This window comes from Cynocephalus volans, chromosome X, assembly GCF_027409185.1.
Source record: "Cynocephalus volans isolate mCynVol1 chromosome X, mCynVol1.pri, whole genome shotgun sequence".
Classification (NCBI taxonomy): domain Eukaryota; kingdom Metazoa; phylum Chordata; class Mammalia; order Dermoptera; family Cynocephalidae; genus Cynocephalus; species Cynocephalus volans.
In genome coordinates, this window is record NC_084478.1 from 127,683,488 (window position 1) to 127,706,230 (window position 22,743).

General features: G+C 39.2%; 1 pseudogene; it reads right to left on the reverse strand.

The window, feature by feature from the left end:
• Positions 1–22,732, reverse strand: part of LOC134368382 (RING finger protein 145-like) — a 35,289-nt pseudogene extending 12,557 nt beyond the window's left edge.
• Between the last annotated feature and the right edge of the window lie 11 nt (positions 22,733–22,743).

Consider the following 22,743-nt stretch of genomic DNA (forward strand, 5'->3'; position numbering starts at 1 on the left):
TTTCTTTTTCTTTATATATTTATTTACTGAAACAATTGATTGTATATATCTGGGGGGTACAGAGTTGCATATCAATGCCTGTGTGAAATTTGTGATGCTCATATGAGAATAATTAGTATACTCAATATTATACAATGTAATTGTTTTTCATGGCCCTTTATCGATTCCTCCCTTACTCCTCCTTCCCCTTTTCCCACATCTGGTAACCTCAGTTGTGGTTCTGTACTTTTGAAAGTTCAATGAACAAAATTTGACTTTTGAAGAGATAGAACCATATTATTTTAACTTCCTGTTCTCTTAGTAAGACTATACTATAGTCTGGGTCACCTTTGATTTAATAACAAGGATAACTTTTCTTGATATTGGGATATTCTTTCTGTAAAGACAAACAGATATTGAAAAAATTCTTCAAGATGAAATGTTGCCACCATCAAATGAGGTTTCTGTCCATTTCCAGATATAGAGATAACATAATCTTGGACTTGAAATCACCTCATCCAATTTTTCTTCTGTCATATATGAAATCCCACTACAATATCCTTGCTAAGTAGTTACTGAGTTTCTGCTGACATACCATCAGCGATAGGCAGTTCACTACCTCCCAAGGTTGGCCCGCACCATTTTTTGTCTGGTTCTGACTGCTGGAAATGAATTGCTAGTTTCTGAGGGCCTTCTAGCTCTGGGGTTCTTATGATTATGGTGGTTTTATTACACTCTGGGGCAACACTACTTAACATGGCCTGTGGACCTGATGCGTCTGGATCAGCTGGGAGTAACTGTGACAGATGCAGTTACCTAAGCCTCTCCCCAGGTCTGTGAGGCCACCAGTCATTAGTGTCCCTCTTCATATTTCTTTTCTTAAAATGTATTTATTTTTGATTATACATATTTATGGGCTACAGAGTTGACTGTCCGTATTTGGGTACAGCATGTGATGATCAAATCTATATTCTTAGCATGTTCATCATTACAAATCATAATTACTCTTTGTGTCCCTTACCCAATGACTCCTTAACCCCCCCTCCCACCCCCTTTCCACCTCTAGTATAGGTCTGTTCTCTCCTTTTGAAAATTGAGCGTTTTATTGTGGGGTCTCTCTCTCTCTCTCTCTCTCTCTCTCTTTCTTTTTCATACTTTCTTAGCTTCCACTTACGAGTGAGTACAGATGGTATTTCTCTTTTTCTGCCTGCCTTATTTCACTTAACATAATTTTCTCCAATCTCATCCGTGTTGCTGCAAATGGCAAAATTTCATTCTTTTTTTATGGCAGAGCAGTATTCCATTATGCACATACACCACAATTGTCTTATCCAGTCACCTATCGATGGGCATTTAGGTTGGTTCCACCTCTTGGCTATTTTAAATATAGCTGCAATAAAATAGGAGTGTAGGTATCCCTTTGACGTGATGATTTTCATTCCTTTGGGTACAAACCCAGAAGTGAGATTGCTGGATCGTATGGTAGTTCTATTTGTAGTTGTTTGAGAAAACTCCATACTATTTTCCATAATGGCTGTGCTAATTTACAGTCCCACCAGCAGTGTAGAAGAGTTCTCCTTTCCCCACATCCTCACCAGCATTTTTGATAATAACCAATCTTTTTGATAATAACGAGTCTAACTGGGGTGAGATGATGATATCTCAGTGTGGTTTTGATTTGCATTTCCCTGATGATTAGTGAAGGTGAGCATTTCTTCATGTACCTTTTGGCCATTTGTACATCTTTCTTTGAAAAATATCTATTTAGCTCCTTTGCCCATTTTTTAATTGGATTATTTGGGGTTTTTTACTGTTAAGTTGTTTGAGTTCCTTGTATATTCCGAATATCTATCACTTGTCAGATGTATAGATTGCAAATATTCTCTCCCGTTCTGTAGGTTGTCTTTTTTCTCTGTTTTTTCTTTTGCTCTGCAGAAGCTTTTTAGTTTGACGTAATCCCATTTGCTTATTTTCTTTTGTTGCTTCTACTTTGGGGGTTTTATTTATAAATTCTTTGCCTAGACCTACATCTCAAAGTGTTTCCCCTTTGTTTTCATTTAGAAAGTTTATAGTTTTCAGGTCTTATACTCAAGCATTTAATCCATTTTGAGTTAATTTTGGCATATGATGAGAGATATGGGTGTAGTTTCATTCTTCTACACATGGATATCCAGTTTTCCCAGCACCATTTACCAAAGAGGCAGTCCTTTCCCCAATGTTTGTTCTTGGTGCTTCTGTCAAAGGTCAATTGGCTGTAAGTACCTGGGCTGATTTCTGGGTTCTCCATTCTGTTCCATTGATCAGAGTGTCTGTTTTTATGCCAGTATCATGCTCTTTTGTTTACTATAGCTTTGCAGTATAGTCTGAAGTCAGGTGGTGTAACGTCTCTTGTTTTGTTTTTCGTTTGTTTGTTTGTTTGTTTGTTTTTCTTTCTTTTTGTTCAGTATTGCTTTGGCTACTCAGGGTCTTTATTGTTCCATGTGAATGTTAGGATTGTTTTTTCCTATTTCTGTGAAGAATTTCATTGGTATTTTGCTGGGGATTACATTGAATCTGTAGATTGCTTTGGGTAATACAGACATTTTCACAATGTTAATTCTTCCAATACATGAACAAGGAATGTCTTTCCATCTTTTGGGGTCCTCTTTAATTTCTTTTAGCAGAGTTTTGTAGTTCTTCTTCCTATTTCTGTAGGGTGTAGATGGTGACATCGTCTATCCCACAGATTGGCTGTGATGTTCATCTGTTCAGTTTAACCTGAATGAGCATGGTGGGATAGTGCAGGAGGGACAGAGTAGTATTTGCTCCAGATTCAGAGCTCCTAAGATGACCATGCCCTTTCCTTTTTCTTGGATTATTATATCCTGTTTCTACATTTGGTGGCTGAGTTCAGGACCCAGCCCTGCTTTTCTTTACTCTGGCTTCACCCTTCTAAGTGTAGTTCCAGATTCCTTCCTGGGATATTAGGAAGGTAGCACATGCTCTCAGTGCTTCTCTGCAAGTGCTTGTTTTAACAGTTGACTGGAGAGAAATCTCTCTTTTGACTAATGCTTTGTGCAATTTTTCAAGGCTTGTTGTTTAGCACCACAAAAATGAACCCAGGGTTAATTTTTATGCCATTCTCTTTTGACCCATGCAAATATATGCTGTTCCAGATTGATTCTGATGATGCGACTGAATCCTGAGGGCCAACATTTATAAAGAATCACTAAATTACTCATTGATTGTTTTCAAATAATTTAATTTCCTTACCTGGCCAAGGGTAATGATATCATTATCTTAATTTGCCAGGAAGAATGGCAGCAAGATGCTGATGAGATCCTGAGCAAGACCCAGTACTTAATGTGGAACAGCTCAGGACAATTCCTATCCTATGACTTTCCTCCATTGACACAGTCTAGGCAATGTACAGACAAAGTTCCAGGAAATGGGATTTTGAAAAGCATATACCTCTTCTTAGGTAAACTTGGGGGCCAGATGACATAGGAGACAACTTCAGTTATTTATGCCTGAAGAGGAGATGTGATTTTATTAGATGAGAAAGCACAAAATAGAGGATTTTTAAGTGGCTGGCTGGTAGGCTTAGTTGGTTAGAGCATGGTGCTGATAATACCAAGTTGCAGGGTTCTATCCCTGTACCAGCCAGCTGCCAAAAAAAAAATAATAATAAAAGGAGGAATTTTCAGAACTCATTTTTCTGTTGATTTAAATTTATCATGTCGATCAGATTGTTAAAAAGGGACCTACTACTATAATTTATTTAGTAATAAAATATAAACTCTCTAGCTTGATCAAACCACAGAAAATCTCATTTAGCAAGCTTGGTCATTTGTTCCTGGCCTAAATTGAACATGAAATGTATTGAGCTTAATAGACTGCATGTTTCAGTTTGATTTATCTAGATCTAAATATTTTCAGGAACACTTAAGAGAATATTTACAGATACTTGTGAAAAAATTTCCATATGTCTTCAATGTAATTGATTGGCTTTGTGTAGAGACTGGTGATATTTGAAAATTTTGAAGACTTGTGGAGATGTATAGTATCTGAGTAGAGATTAAATCAAAAGTTTTGGAAGAAAAGAAATGAAAATGCAAAAAGAAAGATTTCATGGTCACTAGAGTAATTAATGTGATTTGTTTAAAAAGACCACTTAAAGTATTAATATGAGATATGTCCATGAGAAATTTTTGCTCAGATGCACCTCTTGGACTCTTGAGCACATTAAATAATCCAGAGTAAAAGAACATCACCACAGTGTGGTCTAGCCAAAGATCGTGAAGGGGAGTCTGGTGATGAATACACTAGTTTTAAACAGTACTGGCGAAAGCATTTATGGGATTTATGGAAATAGTAGATATCATAATTTTGGCAGCAGGATGCCTAAGTTTTTTTTTTTTTTTAACAGAGAAACACCTTCTGAAAATCACGTGGGTTACAGTTAGGAACACATAACTATGTAGGCCACACCCAAGGTAATGCAGAAAAGGTAAGCTGGAACGTTTTAAAGAGTTGAGTCACTAGACTGAATTTTTGTCAGTGTGTAACATGTAGCTTGTGTCTATTGCAGGCCTGTGAGGCTCATCTGTGTTGCAAGGGATAGCTCAGAGGAATGGTGTAGGGCCCTTTTATTATAGGCCTTACTGGCTGCATAATAGTGGTAAAATTCCCCTCCTAGGCATGCACCACGTTCTCATCCAGGGGGAAGGGAGGGGCTGTGGCATAATTGGGCAGGGCATGTCAGCCTAGGAACAGGCAGGAAGGGAACAGATTGTACCTCCTGACCCATCCATGGAAAAGGAAAGGAGAGGACTGAATCAGTCTATCCACTGGCGAGAAGGCGTTGATTTTGGAGGTGGGGTATGGTAGGAGCCTATAGCAAAGGCAGCAGAAGTACAACTATTAAAATTTGTCCCAGGCACAAAAGGAGGCTTTGAGTGAGGTTAGAAGCCATTTTGATCTGCAAAGCCGGTGATTTAACAATGATTTTGCTCTCCTGAGAAACTTTCTTGCCTTGCTTGGGGAACCCGGTTGGCTCATTCTACTAAAGCAGCAGTTGTAAATAGCAGCAAGTATGAGCAAGATGAGACAAGACAGGCAGGGCCAGAGGCATAACACGGAGTCCTGAAGGTGTCACAGCCAGGATTCAGTTTGCATAGGCAACCTTTGTAAGACAGTAGAGGTTTGGCCAATGAAAGAGAAATCCTCGGCGACATAACACAGTCTAATTATCCTAACAGGACCCACTAGCATCTAGACACGCAGCACTTCAATTATCTAAAGTACAGTCTGACTTACTCATAATAAAGTAACACAAAGATGAACAGAGGTATGAGTCCTTATAAATCCTCAATTACCTCCCATAGGTACACAAATGAAACAAAAGCCTCTTATTAAAATACGTTTGAGATTAATGTGAAAAAGAAATTATAGCAACTTGGATTTTTGTCTCTTCTATTCTCTAATTGACTTTCCATTCACTTGTTCCTTCATTTTTTATTTATAACATATTAATTAAGCATCTACTATGTACTGAATAAGGTACTATGCAATAGGGATACAAAAATAAATATCAACAAATCAAGCCCAGATGATAGAAGAGTCATACAAGTAAATCGAGGTCCACACTTCCCCGATTCCTTGGGGCAGAATTGGACTCGTGTAAGTTAATCCTTGTATAGGTGAAAATTGGGGAATTGGTCACCCTGACACCTCTGTCTGGGTCCTTGCAGGGTTTACAGCACGGGCAGAGATGGATTCTTTATATATGTTGGTGGCTGGATGGAGAAGGGAACCAAACCCTTCATCTCGGTGTTATCACAGCACTCTGTAATCAACTGAGCTAACCAGACAGCACGAGATGGAGTCCTTGTGGTTGCTTTGTTTTGGGGAGTGGACCCCTCCGATGTCACTCATGAGGGTCCTCATCTTGGCTACTGGCTTCATGACCAAATGCTTTCTGGGAGATGTCCTCCCCATCACATCTGCGAATTTTTCTAACTGCAGCCTTTGTGAAAAATGACTCCAAGTCTGGAGCTGCAGCAGGGAAGACCAGTGGTGGACAGTCATATCTATAGTGTTGCCTTAGAAACATCTCTCCGGCATCTATATTTCATGTATATTTTTAAACTTCTATTCTTTGTTTGTGCTTTTTTTCTTAGTAATTGATCATCTATGCAAAAAATGTCTATTGTATAAATATTTTCAAAGAACTGGGTTTTGTTAGTTATCTCTGATAACTGTTTTATTACTTATGCATTTATCTTTATTTTTTCCTACCTTCTACTTAGATTTAATGTTGTATTTATTCCCTAGTTTCTTTACTTGCCTGGGTGTTTTAAATGCTTTTTTAACTTTCTAATACATTTAAGGATATACATTTCCGTCTGAGTATCACTTGAGCTGTATCACACAGTCAGTGTTAAATAGCTTTATGTGTATTGCTTGAACTCTTTACAAGTTGAATATATTACTCTATTACATATCCTATTAATTTTTTCCATATATATCCCCAAATAAGGGGGTGTAAAATTATTTTTGAGAAGATTATGAAAAGGTTGAGAGGGATAGAATGTCATTTGTAGGAGATCTCATGGTCCAGGGGCATTTTGTTTTGTTTTGTTTCATTTTTGTCATCAGTTATAGAAGGGACTTAATCGTATTCAAATACTGTTGACACAGATGGGTTTAATGCAGGAATGCAAAGAAGTTTAACACTATAAGATCAATCAGTATAATTGACAATGTGTAACTGTCAGGAGAATAGAAACCCCTCTGAATATTTAATACAGAGGGAATATAATGCAGGGGACTGGTTAGACAAGTGTAGGAGAAGCCAAACATGGGATAAGTGGAGAACCCAGTAATTAGCAACATACAGTAGTAAATCCCACCTCTAGGCTGAGAGGAGAGGATGTTACTGGAGCATATGTGTTGAGTTCGACAGGATCTGAAGTCATGGTGGGCCAACGCGATGGTGGCTCAGGGAAATATGTGATGGAGCCAAAGAAAATATGTAGTCATTGAAGGAGAAGCCACCTGATGCAGAGGAAGAATGAGAAAAACTCTGGTTGCTCTGTCCTCCTGCTTTTATGCCCTGCGGATTCCTCCAGTTGGCTGAATCAAAATGGCAGCCAAATGTTAGTGAGCTTAGAAATTGTAGCCTGCAGGGGTCAATCCCTGCATAGCAGAGAGCAGAGCAGAAGAATGAGTGATGGGTCTGTGGGCAAAAACTACTAAGCCTGGCTAACTACATTAACATACTGAGTGAGAAAAATCATATCTCACTTAATCTTAAATGTATTTAATAAAAATTAACATACATTAGTAGTGAAAGAAATGTTAGTCTAAAAGTATAAAATGAAGTGCTATGAGTCCATACTGATATAAATAAATGACTGAATAAATAAAGAAATAGAGAAGAGTAGACAAATCTCCTGTGCAGAAGAATTGCTGACCATTTATGCAGGTACTCTCTACTCCTCAAGTGTGGGCTGTGTATTAGTGATGTTCTTCCAGTGTGGATGGGGGGAAAAGGGTAACTTTACAGTAGGGAAGCCTGAAAAACACCACCTGGGGGAGGTGGTCAAGATTAACATCAACAGTGGTAAGGCACTGTCGGTAGCATATGTCCTTAATACCATGCCATGAGAATAGCACTTTACCTCTGTGTTCTTCCCATCCCAAAATTCGTAATCCCAGTATAATCATGACAGAATCACCAGAAAAGTTCCAAAAGAGAGTCATCCTAAAATATGCCTGACTAGTATGGCACTCTTCAAAACTGTCAAGATCATCACAAACAAGGAATGCCTGAGAAACTGTCACAGCCAAAAGAGGAGCCTAAGGAGGCATCATGGGTAAATGTGGTGTGAAATGCTGGGTAGAATCCTGCAACAGAAAAAGGATATTAGATAAAAATAAAGGGAAATCTGAATAAAGTGTGTATTTTTGATAATAACATTATATTAGTATTGGTTTATTAGTTGTGACAATTGTGCCATACTAAGAAGATAGTAACAGGGGAGATTGAGTGAGACACCTGCACCCAATCTGTACTATCTGTGTAATTTTTCTGTAAATCTAAAATTCCTCTAAAAGAAGTTTATTGAAAACGGAAAAGAAGTAAATTGAGCCAACTGGATGAAGAATATGTACGAAAAACCTATAGGAAACCTTACACATATATGTGGAAAAGTTGAAAGCTTTTACTCTGAAATTGGGCATTGGATTCCTGCCATCACCATTTCTATTCAACATTTTGGTATAATGACAATGCAGTGCAGTAACAGGAAGCATCAGGAGAAATAAGAGACAGGGATCATAAAATTTTTAAAAAGGTTCATGATTAACAGATGATTAGACTATGAGGGAAAAAAATCCGAAAGAAATGAAATTAAACTATTCAATGAATAAAAGTGTTTATGAAGGTTGCTAAGTGTAACATCAATATACAAAAAGTAAACTTTCTTTCCGTAGCAACAAACACTATGAAGTAAAAATGGAAGTAAGCAAAATGCAACCTGTAAAATATTATACAAAATATCAAATATCTAAGATTAAATATAGCCAAAGTACGTTTAAAAACTTTGAAGAAATAATATTAGAATACCATTTAGAGAAATAAATGAATGCCTACATGAATATAAAATATAACATGATCATAGATATAAAGATTTAATATTGTAAACATGTTAATTATCCCTAAATTAATCTACAGATTGACTGCAATCTTACTAAAAAGTACAAATGGCTTTGTGGGTGAATGTGTGTGTGTGTGTTTATGTTCATGTGTATGTGAAATGTGACCCAATGATTCTAACAGCTAAATTGACATTCAATAGGCAAAGCATCGGCTCTTGAGGTAACAGAAGATAAGAGGTGCCACCCTAGCACGGGAGTAAGAATTATTAAAATGCTATAGTAATAAAGTCTGTGGTATGGGTACAGTGATTGATAAGTAGACCAAAAGAACTAAACAGAGTACTGAATGGACCCTTGATTTATGAAAAAAAGGTGCAACTGCAGAGCAATGGGGAAAAGACACTCATTTTAATAAATCACAGTGAAACAACTGTGTCTCTAAATAGGATAGAAAATGCAACTGGAACCCTCCTGACGCTATACAAAAGCTAATTGCAGAGGAATTAAAAACCTAGTTTTCAAATTGTTGTAAATATTGTCCGCCATACATGAAATTATGTAGAATAGCAAAATGAACCTTCATATATTTCTGTCATCTAGAGAGCTAGGAGCATGGGTCAAGTAGGGCATTGATAATGCTGGACGGGAAAGGACTGAAGGAAGCTGGGGACGCTGGTCAGGTCAGTAAAAAAAAGCATGCAGATGACACGAATGGGGGAACAAGAGAGGAAGTGGCAGCTCCTTCTGCCCTTGTCTCCAACGTAGATTGCCTTGCCACCTTCATGGGCCTTTCTTTTCAAAGAGCGCAATCGGGAATGTAGAGGTGGCTTGGGAAAAAGCTACCTGGATCGATGATCTGTTCATTCCACCTCCCACAGCATCCCCTGCTGAAATCTGGAGCCCTGGAGCTTCAAGAAGTATGGCCTGACAGCACGATTCAGAGACTCGTGACAAGGGATGTTGGGCTGACACTCTGAACAGGCCCAGGAGGACTTTACCCACCTGGAGGCAGTGCCAGGTTATCCACATGTGACAGGAGCAGGGTCCTACCTCCGTCCTCACCAGGATGTGAGCTCTTGATGGGAGGAAGGGTTTCAGGGTTTTTGCTTCCTTCATTTTGTGCTCATTTCAAGGTGTCCTGCAGATCCTGCGCTTTTGTGGGAAACCCTCTCTGGGGATCCCCACTACTGGGACTTGGAGTACTTAATGGAGCAAAGGAAGGGGTCTCTCCTGAGGTCAGAGGTACTCTAAAGGTAGAGAGGAAAGGTATCATGGGATGACCCTGAGCTAATTCCACAATGGGAGGGGGCCTCCAGGGACAGCAGTGCATGGGCTTCTTCACCAGCACATCAGCTACCACCAGTCTGGGCAGGATATGTCATGGAAGTCTTAATGAAGACCCTTCACCATTAAAATGGGATTTGGAGTTCCTAGTTGGAAAGGCTTCAGGTTAGCAGTCAGTCTCAGAATGAGAACAGGGTCACCCAACCTGGAGCTCCGGGTGATGGGCTGAGAAGGCACTGCAGGAAGGAAGAACGCCATCTTGATTATCACATCTGCCCATGGATAGTTGCTGGCCCAGATCAATGTGTGCCCCGACCTCTGCTCCACCTACTTCCCCTCAGCTGTCCTCTCTCTCTCTTTTTACTTTTTTCCATTTACAAGTTGGATTATATTATATTTTGCTTTATTTTATTTTAAATTTTTAAATTTATTATTAGCATATTCATTCTTACAAATCGTTATATTTCTTTATGCCCTTTTTTGGCTAAGATCAAGTGTAGTGCCCTCACTCTTGACAGGGCCCTCACGGAATTCAGGAAACTCAAGATTCCACAAGTGGTTGAATTGTGGTTTTGTCAGAGATTTCACTGAAGGTTTGGGTCATCTCCACATCTACTCCGCCCAGGAACAACTGAGCTCTTGTGGATGTTGCTTTCTTCCTCAGCTTTGGCTATCAGTGTCTCAGGTGCAGTTAGCCTCTCTTGTAGCCAGAATGGGGTACACAATGTCAAAGGTGAAGGTGGAAAATCTTGGGTGTTTACTTCACAATGGTTCCTCTTTGCCTCCCCTGGCCAGATCCACAAGGAGATCTTTCTCAGATCTTCATTTTGACAACCTATTGGGGTATCTGTAAGTAAGGCCCACGGACTTTCCTCTAAAGCCTGTAGCCCCAGGTAGCTTATTACTCTCATAGTACCTCACACTCAACCTTCAGAAATTCATCAGAGTTACCACTTAGATATTCTTACCAGTTTATGGCTCCAGCAGCCTTTGCTCCAGGTAAACTGATCTTTCCTGTGGCTCTTTGTATGCACCTGTCTCTCCACATTTTGGGTTGGTGGTTTGCCCTAAAGTCTCAGTTCTCGGATGGGTGTAAGAAAAGTAGTTAATTTTTCAGTTTGTCCAGCATATTCTTGTTGTAAGAATGGGAGTGTGGACAACTGTATAGTTTTATGGACTGCTTTATGTATTACATATATGGTATAAGTATACATATAACATATATATATATAATATACATACTATGTATGCATGTATGTAAACATAAAATATCACAGTCTACTGTTGTTGACATTTTACCAGTTTACCTGCATTCATGTCTTTTTACCCTTCCCAATTTATGTCTTTATTGTCTTAATTATTTCTTATATATACATTTAAAGCCGCATCAATGTGATAATTTTTGCTTAACTGTCAAACATGACTTAGAAAAGTAAAGGGGAGTGAGAAAGTCTATTGTATTCACCACATTTTTGCTTACTATATCCTTTTTTCCTTCTTGATGATACAATTCCCCATTAACCCTTTCATAATTTTTATTTTTCTGTTCAGGGAACTTCCTTTTCCTTCATCAGAAAATGTCTTGATTTCCCATTCATCCTGAAGGTTATTTTTACTATATATAAGATTCTGTGTTGATTCTTCTTTCCTTTTAGTACTTGAGAGATGTGCATTTTTCCTTTTGGACTTTGTGATTTCTGTTGGAAAAAACCCAATGTCATTTGAATTGTTTTCCCTCTGTATTAGTCTGTAATTTGCAAAGAAACTACGTTTATTGCTTATAGTTTCAGAAGCTGGGAAGTGCAAAGTGCAGGGAACACTTCTGGTGAGGGCATTCTTTGGTGATGACTTCAGTGATGCAGGGTGTTACATGGTGAACTGGTGGATGGCTTGAACAGAGAGAGAGGGAGCTTCTCGTGTGCTCTCCTTTTAAAGCCAGCAGAACTACACCGATGACCACCCATCAACAGATTAATTCTCATACAGTCCTCAGAATCTAATCACCTCTTTAAGTTCCCTCTTTCAGTGACCATAATAGGATTTTCCATGCTCTTGACACTGTCATTCGGGATTAAGCTTCTAATTCACAAAGTTGGGGGACACAATTCAATCCATATCATCCTGTAAGCTGAGGTGTGGTTTCTTTCTTGCTGCTTTTAAGATTTTTTCTTTGTCTTTAGTTTTCAGAACTTTGAGTGGTGTGTCTTCACTTGGGTGTTTTGCTTTTTTGTGTGTGTGGATTTTTGATTTATAGTCTCCGGGTTCACTGAGCTGCTTGAATTTGCAGGTTTATGGCTATTCTAAATTTGGAAAGTATTCAGCCGTTATTTATTTGGGAACATTTTTAGCCCTATCCTCTTTTTCATCCATTTCCTGTGCTCCAGCAACATGAATGTTAGATCTTTTGTTATAGTCCTGTAGGATCCCGAGGCTCTGTTCATTTTTATGTCAATGTATCTTCCATCTGTTGTTCAGACTGGGAAATTTCTATTCTATCTTTCGGTTTACCGGTTCTTTCCTCTTTATCTCCATGCTCTTTTGAGCCCATCCATGGAGTTTTATTTCATCTTTTCATTTCTGAAAACTTCACTGGATTTTTCTTTGTATGCGCTACTTCTTTGCCAAGACTTTTTTTTTTTTCCCCACGTGCTGCAAGTGGGGTCATAATTTTGCGTTGAAACGTTTTTAGGATGGTGAATTTAAGATCTTTGTCAGATAATTCTTTCGAGTCTGTCACCTTGGTGTTGGCATGTATTGATTATATTTTTTTACTTGTTTAACATCTTCCTGTATATTTTTGTTTTGTTTAAGATCTTCCTGCTTCTTGTTATGTGGGTGAATTAAAATTTTTATTGAAACATATTGATTGTATGTATTATGGAGTCTAGAGTTATATTTCAATATGTGCATACAATGTGTGATGATCTAATCTGGTAATTAGCATATTCATCACTGCAAACCTTCATCATTTCATTGTGATGTGGACATTTGACCTCCTCTCTTCTAGTTGTTTCATAACCTGTGTTAAACTGATGTTATTAAAGATTCTTGGGTCAACTGCATAGCAATAGAATTTATTTTTCCTTTCTAGCTGTAAATTTGTGTCCATTAACCAGCCTCTCACTTCCCTCCCTCCTCCCTGCCCTTTCCCAACTCTAGTAACCACAGTTCCTCCCTCTCCTTTTACCAGTTCAATGTACTATTTATTTGTTTGTTTCTTTCTTTGTTTTTAGCTCCTACATATGAGTGAGATCATGCGGCATTTCTCTTTCTGTGCCTGGCTTTTTTCACTTAATTTTCTCCAAGCCCATCCGTGCTGCTGCAAACGGCAGATGTTCATTCATTTTTATGGGTGAGTAGTATTCCCTTGAGTCTATATACCACATTTTCTTTCTTTTAACTGAAAGATAATTGATTATACATATTTGTAGGGTATGATGTTGAATATCAATACCTGTGTACAATATGTGATGAGCAAATCAGGATAATTAACATATTCATCATTCCAAAATATGATCATTCTTTGTGACCCTTAACCAATTTATCGCTAATGCCCCTTCTCATCTCCCATTCCTACCTTATTAATGACAGTTCTATTCTCTCCTTTTGAAAGTTCAGCATATTATTGTGGTTGTTGTTTCTTTGTTTCTTATTTGTTTATTTGGTTGCTTTTAAGCTCCAAATTGTGAATGAGAAAATGAGGTATTTCTCTTTCTGTGCCTGGCTTATTTCACTTAACATGATTTTCTTCAAGTTCGTCTATATTTCTGCATATGGCAGAATTTCAATCATTTTTATGGCTGAGTAGTGTATCTATATTTCCTTGTGTGTATATACCACAGATGCCTTTTCCGGTCATCTGTCAATGGACGCTTAGGTTGGTTCTGTATCTTGACTATTGTAAATAGATCTGTGATAAACGTTGGAGTGCAGGTATCACTTGGATGTGATAATTTCCATTCCATTGGGTATATACCCAGTAGGGGGATTGCTGGATCATATGGTAGTTCTATCTGTAGTTGTTTGAGAAACCCCCATTCTGTTTTCCATAATGGCTGCACTAACTTACAGTGCCACCAACAATGTACAAAGGTTCCCATTTCTCCACATCCTCACCAGCATTTGTTATTCTCAGCCTTTTTGGTAATAGCCATTTTAAAGGAGCAAGAAGATATATAAATGTAGTTTTCATTTCCATATCCCTGATGATTAATGACGTGGAGCATTTTTTCATATACCTGTTGGCCATATGTATGTCTTCTTTTGAGAAATATACATTCACCATATTTGCCCATTTTTAAATTGGTTTATTTAGTTTTTTACGATAGACTTGTTTGAGTTCCTTCTATTTTCTGCGTATTAGTCCATTGTCTGATGCACAGTTTGCAAATATTTTCTCCCGTTCTGCAGGTTGTCTCTTTGCTCTGTTGATTGTTTCCTGTGCCGTGCAGATGTTTTTAGTTTGATAAATCCCATCTGTTTATTTTTGCTTTTGTTGCCTGTGCTTTTAAGGTCTTATTCATAGTATGTTTGCCCAGTTCTACATCGTGAAGGGTTTCCCCTGTGTTCTCTTCCAGAAATTTTATAGTTTTAGGACTTACATTTAAGTCCTCAATCCATTTTGACTTCATTTTTGTATGCGGTGAAAGATAGGTGTCTAGGTTCATTCATTTACACATGGATATCCAGTTGTATCAGCATGATTTATTGGAGAGACTGTTCTTTCCCAATGTTATGTTTTCAGGGCCTTTGTCAAGGATCAGTTGGCTATAAGTACATGGATTTATTCCTGGGTTCTCTATTCTATTCCATTTTTCCATGGGTCTATTTGTATCCTGGTACCAGGCTGTTTTGGTTACTACAGCTTTGTAGTACATTTTGAAGTCAGGAAGTGTGATACCTACCGTTTTATTCCTTTTGCTGAGAATTCCTTTGTCTATTCGGGAATTTTTGTTTGTTTGTTTCATATGAATGTTAGGAATTTTTTTCTATTTCTGTGAAGAATGTCATTAGGAATTTGATAGGGATTGTGTTGAATCCGTAGATCACTTTGGGTAGTATGATCATTTTCACAATATTAATTCTAGCAATCCATGAGCATAGAATGTCTTTCTGTCTTTTTGTGTCCTCCTTAATTTCTTTCAGCACTGATTTGTAGTTTTCATCGTAGAGATCTTTCACCTCCTTGGTTAGATTTATTCCTACATATTTGACTTTTTTTGATACTTATTGTAAATGCTATTGCATTCTTGATTTCTTTTTCTGCTAGTTCATTGACCGTGTGTAAAAACAGTAGTGAATTTGTATACTGATTTTGTATCCTGCTACTTCACTGAATTCTTAATGGAGCTCTAACAGTTTTTTGATAGACTCTTTAGGCTTTTCTCTATATAAGATCATGTCATCTGCCAACAGGGACAATTTTACTTTCTCCTTTCTAATATGGATGTCCTTTATTTCTTTCCTTTGCTCAATTACCCTGGCTAGAACTTCCAGTACTATGTTAAATAGGAGCGGCGAGTGTGGGCATCCTTGTCTTGTTCCAGTTCATTGAGGAAAAGCTTTCAAGTTTTCACACTTCAGGATGATGTTAACTGTGGGTTTGTCAAATATGGCCTTTACTGTGCTGTGACACTTTTCTTCTATGCCTAGTTTGTTGAGAACTCTTATCTTGAAGGGATGTTGAATTGGATAAAGAAAGGTTTTTTTGCATCCTTTGACATCATCATATGACTTTGTCTTTCATTAAGTTGATGTGGTGTATCACATTTATTGTTTTGCTTATGTTGAAACTTCCTTGCATCCCTGGCATGAATCCCAGTTGATTAAGTGACGTATAATCTTTTTGATGTTCTGTTGGATTTGTTTCCTAGTAGTTTGTTGAGAATTTTTGCATCTAATTCATCACAGATATTGGCCCGCGGTTTTCTTTTTTGGTTGTGTCTTTGTCTGATTTTGGTATCAGTTATGCTGGCCTCATAGAATGAGTTTGAAAGCCTACTGTCTTCTTTAGTTTTTTGGATAGTTTGAGAAGAATTGGTATTAAATCTTCCTTAGAACTTTGGGAAAATTCAGCAATGAAGTCCTCTGGTCCTGGGCTTTTCTTTGTTGAGAGACTGCTGTTTACTGATTCAATCTCATTGCTCATTACTGGTCTGTTCAGGTTTTCTGTTTCTTCTTGGTTCAGTCTTGCTGTGTTATATATGTCCAGACATTTATCCATTTTCTCTAGATTTTCAAATTTGTTGGCATATAGTTGTTCATAATAGTCTTTTACTGAGTCTGCATTTCTGTGGATTCAGTAGTAATGTCTCCTTTTTCATTTCTGATTTTGGTATTTGTGTCTTCTCTTTGTTTCTTGGTTAGTCTAGCTAATGGTTTGTCAATTTTGTTTATCTTCCCAGAAAAACAAGTGTTTGGTTAATGAATCTTTTGTATCATTTTTTTTTTCCCTCTTTTTCATTAACTTATGCTCTGACTTTTATTATTACTTTCTATCTACTAATTTTGGGGTTGGATTTTTCTTGCTTTTTTAGTTCCTTGAAGTATAATATCAGGTTGTCTATTTGAGATCTTTCATCTTTATTTGACATAAAAACTTATTGCAATAAACATCCTTCTTCAAACTGCTCTTGCAGTATCCCGTAGGTTTTGGTGTGATGTGCTTCTATTTTTATTTGTTTCAAGAATTTTTTTGATTTCCTGCTTTCCCTCTTTTTTGACCCATTGGTCATTCAGGAGCATGTTGTTTAATTTCAGTGATTCTGTATAGTTTACAAAGTTTCACTTGTTATTGATCTCCAGATGTATTCAATGTGGTCTGAAAAAAATACTTGATGTAAGATCAATATTTTAAAATCTGTTGAGACTTGATTTGGGCCTAATATGTGGTCTACCCTGGAGAATGATCCATGTGCTGATGAGAAGAATGCATATTCTGCATTTGGATGAAATGTTCTGTAAAGGTCCGGCAGGTGTGTTTGCTCTAACGTGCGGTTTAAATCCAATGTTCCTTGGCTAAATTTTTGTGCAGGTGATCTGTCCAATGCTGAGAGACGGATGTTCAAGTCTCCAACTATTAACATATTGGGGTCTATCTGTCCCTTTAGCTCCAAGAATAATTGGTTCATATATCCAGGGGCTCGGATGTTGGGTGCATGTATATTCATGATTACTACATCCTATTGCTGAATCATTCCCATTATCATTTTATAATGTCCTTATTTGTCTCTTTTTATAGTTTTTGTTTTAAAGTCTATTTTATCTGATAGAAGTGTACTTATTCCTGCTTGTTTTTGGTTTCCACTTGTGTGGAATAACTTTTTCCATCCCTTCTCTATTAGTCTATGTGTGTCTTTATGTGTGAAGTGAGTCTCTGGAAGGCAGCATATATAGTTTGTTCTAGATTTTTAGTTCATCAGTCAGTCTACATCTTTTAATTGGGTAATGTCATCCATTTATATTCAGGGTTGTTATTGAAAGGTTTTGCCTTACTCCTGGCATTTTATTGACTTTTTTAATGATTGTTTTATGTTTGTTTTGCTTGTTTCGTTCCCTTTGATTACTTTTCTTTTATGTTTTTTGTTTTTCCTTTTCTTCTAGTGATAAAATATAGGTTTTTTTCTCGTTCTTGTTTGCGTATCTACTCTACCAGGGAGTTTTATTCTTTCTCATGCATTCATGACAATGATTATTGCTCTTTTGATTCTGAATGTAAAATTCCCTTGAGGATTTCTTGTACGGTCAGTCTCATTGTGGTCTCCTTTACTTCTGAAGGATAGCACTGCTGGTTATAGTGTTTTTGGTGGGTCATTTCCTATAAGGTTTCTGTTGAGAAGTCTGCTGTTAGTATGCTGGGGATTCCCTTATAGGTGATTTGACACTTTTCTCTCCCTGCTCTCTCTTTCTCTCCCTCCTTCTCTCTTCCCTCTTTTTTTTTTTTTTTTTTTTTTGACTTTTGACAATTTGACCATAGTATATCGTAGGAGGGCATTTTTTTTTTTTTGAGGGGGAGTTTGAAACTGTTTGGGGATCTCTGAGACTCTTGAGTCTGGATGACCATATCTCTCAGAATACTTGTGAAGTTTTCAGCTATCATTTTGTTAAATACATTCTTTTTTCTTTTTGGTCCAACTCAGTTAATTCAAAAGCCTGTCTTCAAGTCTAGAAATTCTTGCTTCTGCTAGTTCTAGGCTCTTGCTTAATCTCATGGTGGTATTTTATTATTTTGTTGAATGAATTCTTCAGTCCCAGGATGTTGCTATGTTCCTTTTTATGATATCCATCTTTTTGTTGAATTTCTCCTTCAGGCCCTGGAATGTTTTTCTCCCTTATTGTTATTTCAGTCTATTTTATTGCATAATGCTGAGTTTCCTGAAGATTATTATTTGGAATTCCTTTTCCGGTATTTCATAGATTTTCTGCTGTTTGGAGTCTGGTATTGGAGAACTATTGCTTCCTTTAGTGGAGTCACGTTTCCTTGTTTTTTTCATGCTTCTCATCTCTGTGAGTTGATGTCTGGGCATCTGGTGTGGCAGTCATTTCTTCTAACTTTTGGGGTAGTTCTTGAATGGAGAAACTTCCTGTAGAAGTGTTCTATATTACCAGTCAGGTTGAGTATTTCAGGTTTGGTTCCAGGTGAGCACCGTAGGGTAGCCTTCGTGCAACTTCTTCAGCTGCATTCAATCTTGGAGTTCTCTGTGGGTGTCTTCATGGCTGAGGCAGTGGGGCCTTTGGCAGTTTCTTCTTGGGAGTGGGTAACACTGAGTAGGGTTTTTGTGGCTACGGGCACAGCATTAAGTACCTTGGGGGTAGGCTGGTTCGCTCAGTGTTTCCTGTGCCAAAGTGAATGACTCTGTATGGTGTCGCTGTGGTCACCAGTCGAACTTTGATTCCTTGGATAGGTGTTGTGGTAATGGTCAGTTCCTCTGGTAAACTGGGCAGGGTTGAAGGGGTAGTGAGCAGAGTGTACAGTACTGGGCAAAGTGCTGGTGCACTTCTTTGTGCCCCTGAGTGAGGTGGGCAAGCTTTCTGAAGTTTCCCCACTGGAGTATGTGGGTCTCTGCAAGTTTATCAGGGCCACAATGCACTGTGCATACCTGGGAGAAGCCAGCATGCTCCCCTCAACCTCTCAGTTGGAGTGGGAGTTCCCAGCAGGCTCTCCAAGGTGGGTAGGACACTGCATTACCCAGGGGAGGTGGTTGGGCTTTCTGAAATTTCTCTGCTGGAGTAGGTGGATCTAGACAATATTACCTGAGATGTGCCCGACTATGAGCACCCAAAGGTGCTCCAGACCATCATGCTCCTGCCACCCTCTGCACTGTATTGGGTGATTTTTGTTTGAGCTGTTGCCATTTTGGTTGTCATGGTATTTTACTCTGGATCTTATTTAATGCTTCTGTTGTAGCTGGCTTCCTCTGACACCACTCTAGCAAGAGAAGCAGGGTACCCTTTCATTACTGCCATGTGGAAATGGAAGACCAGGTACCCGTCTTGACCTCCACTGACACCCAAGTCTCTTCATTACTGCTGAGTGGGAGTGGCTGCTCTGGGTCCCCACTAGGCCTCTACTGATACCTCCTTATATGGGAGTGGTTGGTATTTCCATTCATGTTCCCCATGTGGCCTCCACTGATACCACGGTTTGTGGGGGGATGCCCTCATTATTGCTGGACAGTAGTGAAAGTCTTCACACTTCATTAGGCCTACTTTGTTGACATCCCAGTTGACAGAGGAAGGGGTAACTTGTTATTTTTGGATGGAAGACCATGTTCGCCACATAAGCTGTACAGACAAGCTGGGGTTGGGGGTAGGGGAAGGCCTCATGTGTTCCTGGTGGGGAAGAAACTCCAAGCTCCCACTCAGACTTCTCTGACACCAATCTAATGGTGGTGAGGGGGCAGCTGGAGCACCATGGTATATCCTGATGAGGGTGAAAATCTAGGCTTCCTACTTGGATTTTGTTGGTGTGTGTGTGAGGGAAGCCTCAGATTATTTAAAACATTTTTTTTTTTTTGGTCGTGGTGTTTGGTGGGAGTAGGGCAGTTGTTGTGTAAAAGATTTCCATCCTATTAGGCTGACCCCTTCCTTTTTTGCATAGACAGAGCAGGCTTTTGTTGAGGCTTTTTTTGCCCCCTTCACCTGTTGGTCTTTTCATTTGCTAGCTTTTAAAGCTCCATTTCTGAAATGTATGAGGCATAAGGAAAACCCAATTAACTCACCACTGTGTTATTCCTTGGACGCCAAGGTCTTCACCAGCCTGCATTTCTCTCTCCACTGTTAAGTCTTCTTATGCTTGTTTTACATATAATGTTCTGAGTGTTTAGTTGTACTTAGCAGGAGAAATGGGGGAAAACACATTTACTCCATTTTCCCAGAAGTGGAAGTTGAATCCCTATGGAGAATTTTACAACAGTGATAAGACTGAATAAAAGCCAGCCTTGACTTTGGTCACCACCATATCTCGGTATATCTACATAATTCAATTGACAAAATACTCTCCCCACAAATCTCTCATCTTTAATCTTTTAAAAAGTTGCTTTACTCTGCAGAGAATATAATTTTAAAATAGAGTTTTTTTAAGGTATTTTTGACATTGACATTCAATGAATTTCCCAAAGTGTCTAATTTGAAAATTTTACATATCTGTACACCAGGAAAACCATCACCATGGTCAAGATAGTAAACATATCCATTACCCTTAAAAGGTTCCTCCTATCCCTTTGTAATTCCTCCCTCCAGCCCCTTCCTGTATCACCAGTCCCAAGCAACTATTTATCTGCCTGTCGTGGTAGATTAGCTTGAATGTTGAAAAGGCTTATATGAATACTTGAGAGGGGAATGGTTGCAGTGTATTGTAGGTATATGATTATCTTTTTAAGAAACTGTCAAATTGTTTTGAAAAGGTGTCATTTTATAATCTCACCAGGTATGTATGAAAGTTCCAGTATTTTGCATGCTTGCCAACCTTTAGATGGGATGATCCTTTCCAATACCAGCCATTCTAATAGTGTATAGAATTCTCATTGTGATTTCGATTTTAATTTTCCTAATAAATAGTGATGTTCAGATTATTAATGTGACTATTTCCCAGCTTCTTCCTACATAATTCTTATTTTCTGAAGCTATTTTAAATGACACTGTTGTCTATTTTAGACAGGTACAGCTTTTTGCATAGACTAACTTGTGGCCTGTGAAAAATAGTTTTAGTTCTCCTTTTCCAATCTGGAAGCCTAAATTTTTCTTGATGCACTGAACAGAATCCCAAGTACAATACTGAGCAATCCCCCTCCCCGTATCATGAATTTATTATTCTTGGATAATAGTTTCCTGCATGCAAACATCCACCACAACTTCTGGCATGTAAATATCTGCCTCACTGCTGCACACACACTATTAAAATCCAAGTCTCGGTACTACACCTATTGAGATAAGTAGATCCCCCAGATTTGAAACAAGACTGGGATACGCATAAGAGCGAGTTTATTTACTGAGTCTGCCAGCCTGAAGGCAGTGATTTCAGACTGGAAAACAAAACTGGGGGGACCTCTGTGTACACTGGGAAAAGCGAGTAGGATGGAAAAGTTTCCTGGTGGCAGCCAGGAAGTGAGTGGTCATCAGGGTGCCTAAGAGAAATTTTTAGAAAGATAGTAGGATGATTCATATCTCCTCATAGACTTAAGCGTGGCTACATTACCGTGGGTGGATTGTACGTAGGACATACAAAATCCAGGTAATGGTGAAGGGTGGGAGAGAACAGAATGAGCCACTGAATCAGGTGGCACTGGGGAAGAGCTTGGAGAAGACACCCTCTCCTTGCCATGTGATCCCCCAGAAATGAACCATGAGGAATGTGGCAGGTCTATTCGCAAGGCGCTGTCGGTTGCTAAGAAAACACCCCATTTTCCAACCAGGGCACCTGGCTTCCCCCCACTCCCGGAGGAGTCAGGATGGGCCACTGTGATGTCTGAACTACCCCTGCCAGGACAGGGCTAGACAGGTGGGCGACTGGCTTGCTGACCAAATGAAGCGTAGACTGTGGCTGCTCATTGTCCTGTGCAGGGCGTATATAGGGAGGCCAGGGGCCCTGGGACAGAACACTGGGCAGTGCTGACATGGTAAAGGAGACCAGGAAACCACAGCGCACCAGAAACAGCAAAGCGGGGAAGAAGAGGAAGAACCCCTCTCCACCCAAGTCCAGAGGAAAGGGCAAGGTGAGATGACCACCCAAGCTCCTTCTCGTCTTCCCCTTGACTCCTTTCTCCCAAGTTTCCTACCCTGTCCTCACCTGGTACAACCCCCTCAGCCCACACGCATTCTCAGGAAGCCCTTGTTCCCATCCCTTCTCCACCGTCTTCCCCAAACCATCGCCCTTCTGTGATCTCCCTGTTGTCCTTCCAGGGGCCCAAGACAGCCGTGAAACTTAAAAGACCCCTTCAAGGGAGTGTAAGGACAGAAGGCACTGCAATAATTATCGCCCCCTGAATTAAACCCCAAAAAGGTAAAGGGCCAACACTATTCAGCCACTATCAACAGCTGAATGAGGAACTGCAGTAAAAAGAGCCATAGCAGGTCCAAAAGGATAACGAGATTTGTCGTTGCACCTCGGGTGAAGAGGAGATCCCAAGTACCAGTGATGACCTGGGCACCCGCCAAATTAAGAGTGAGACCGGAAACCTCGAAGTTATCTGCCCTGGATTGTGGCAATTGAACCTATGAGGACTTGCCTGAACTTTGGTCCCCCTTGCAGCTGCAGCCCAGCCTCATAATCGGGACCCAGTACCTTCCATGCATCAGCAGGCGGCTCAGCACCCTCCTGTGTCTGCATCTCCGCTTAGT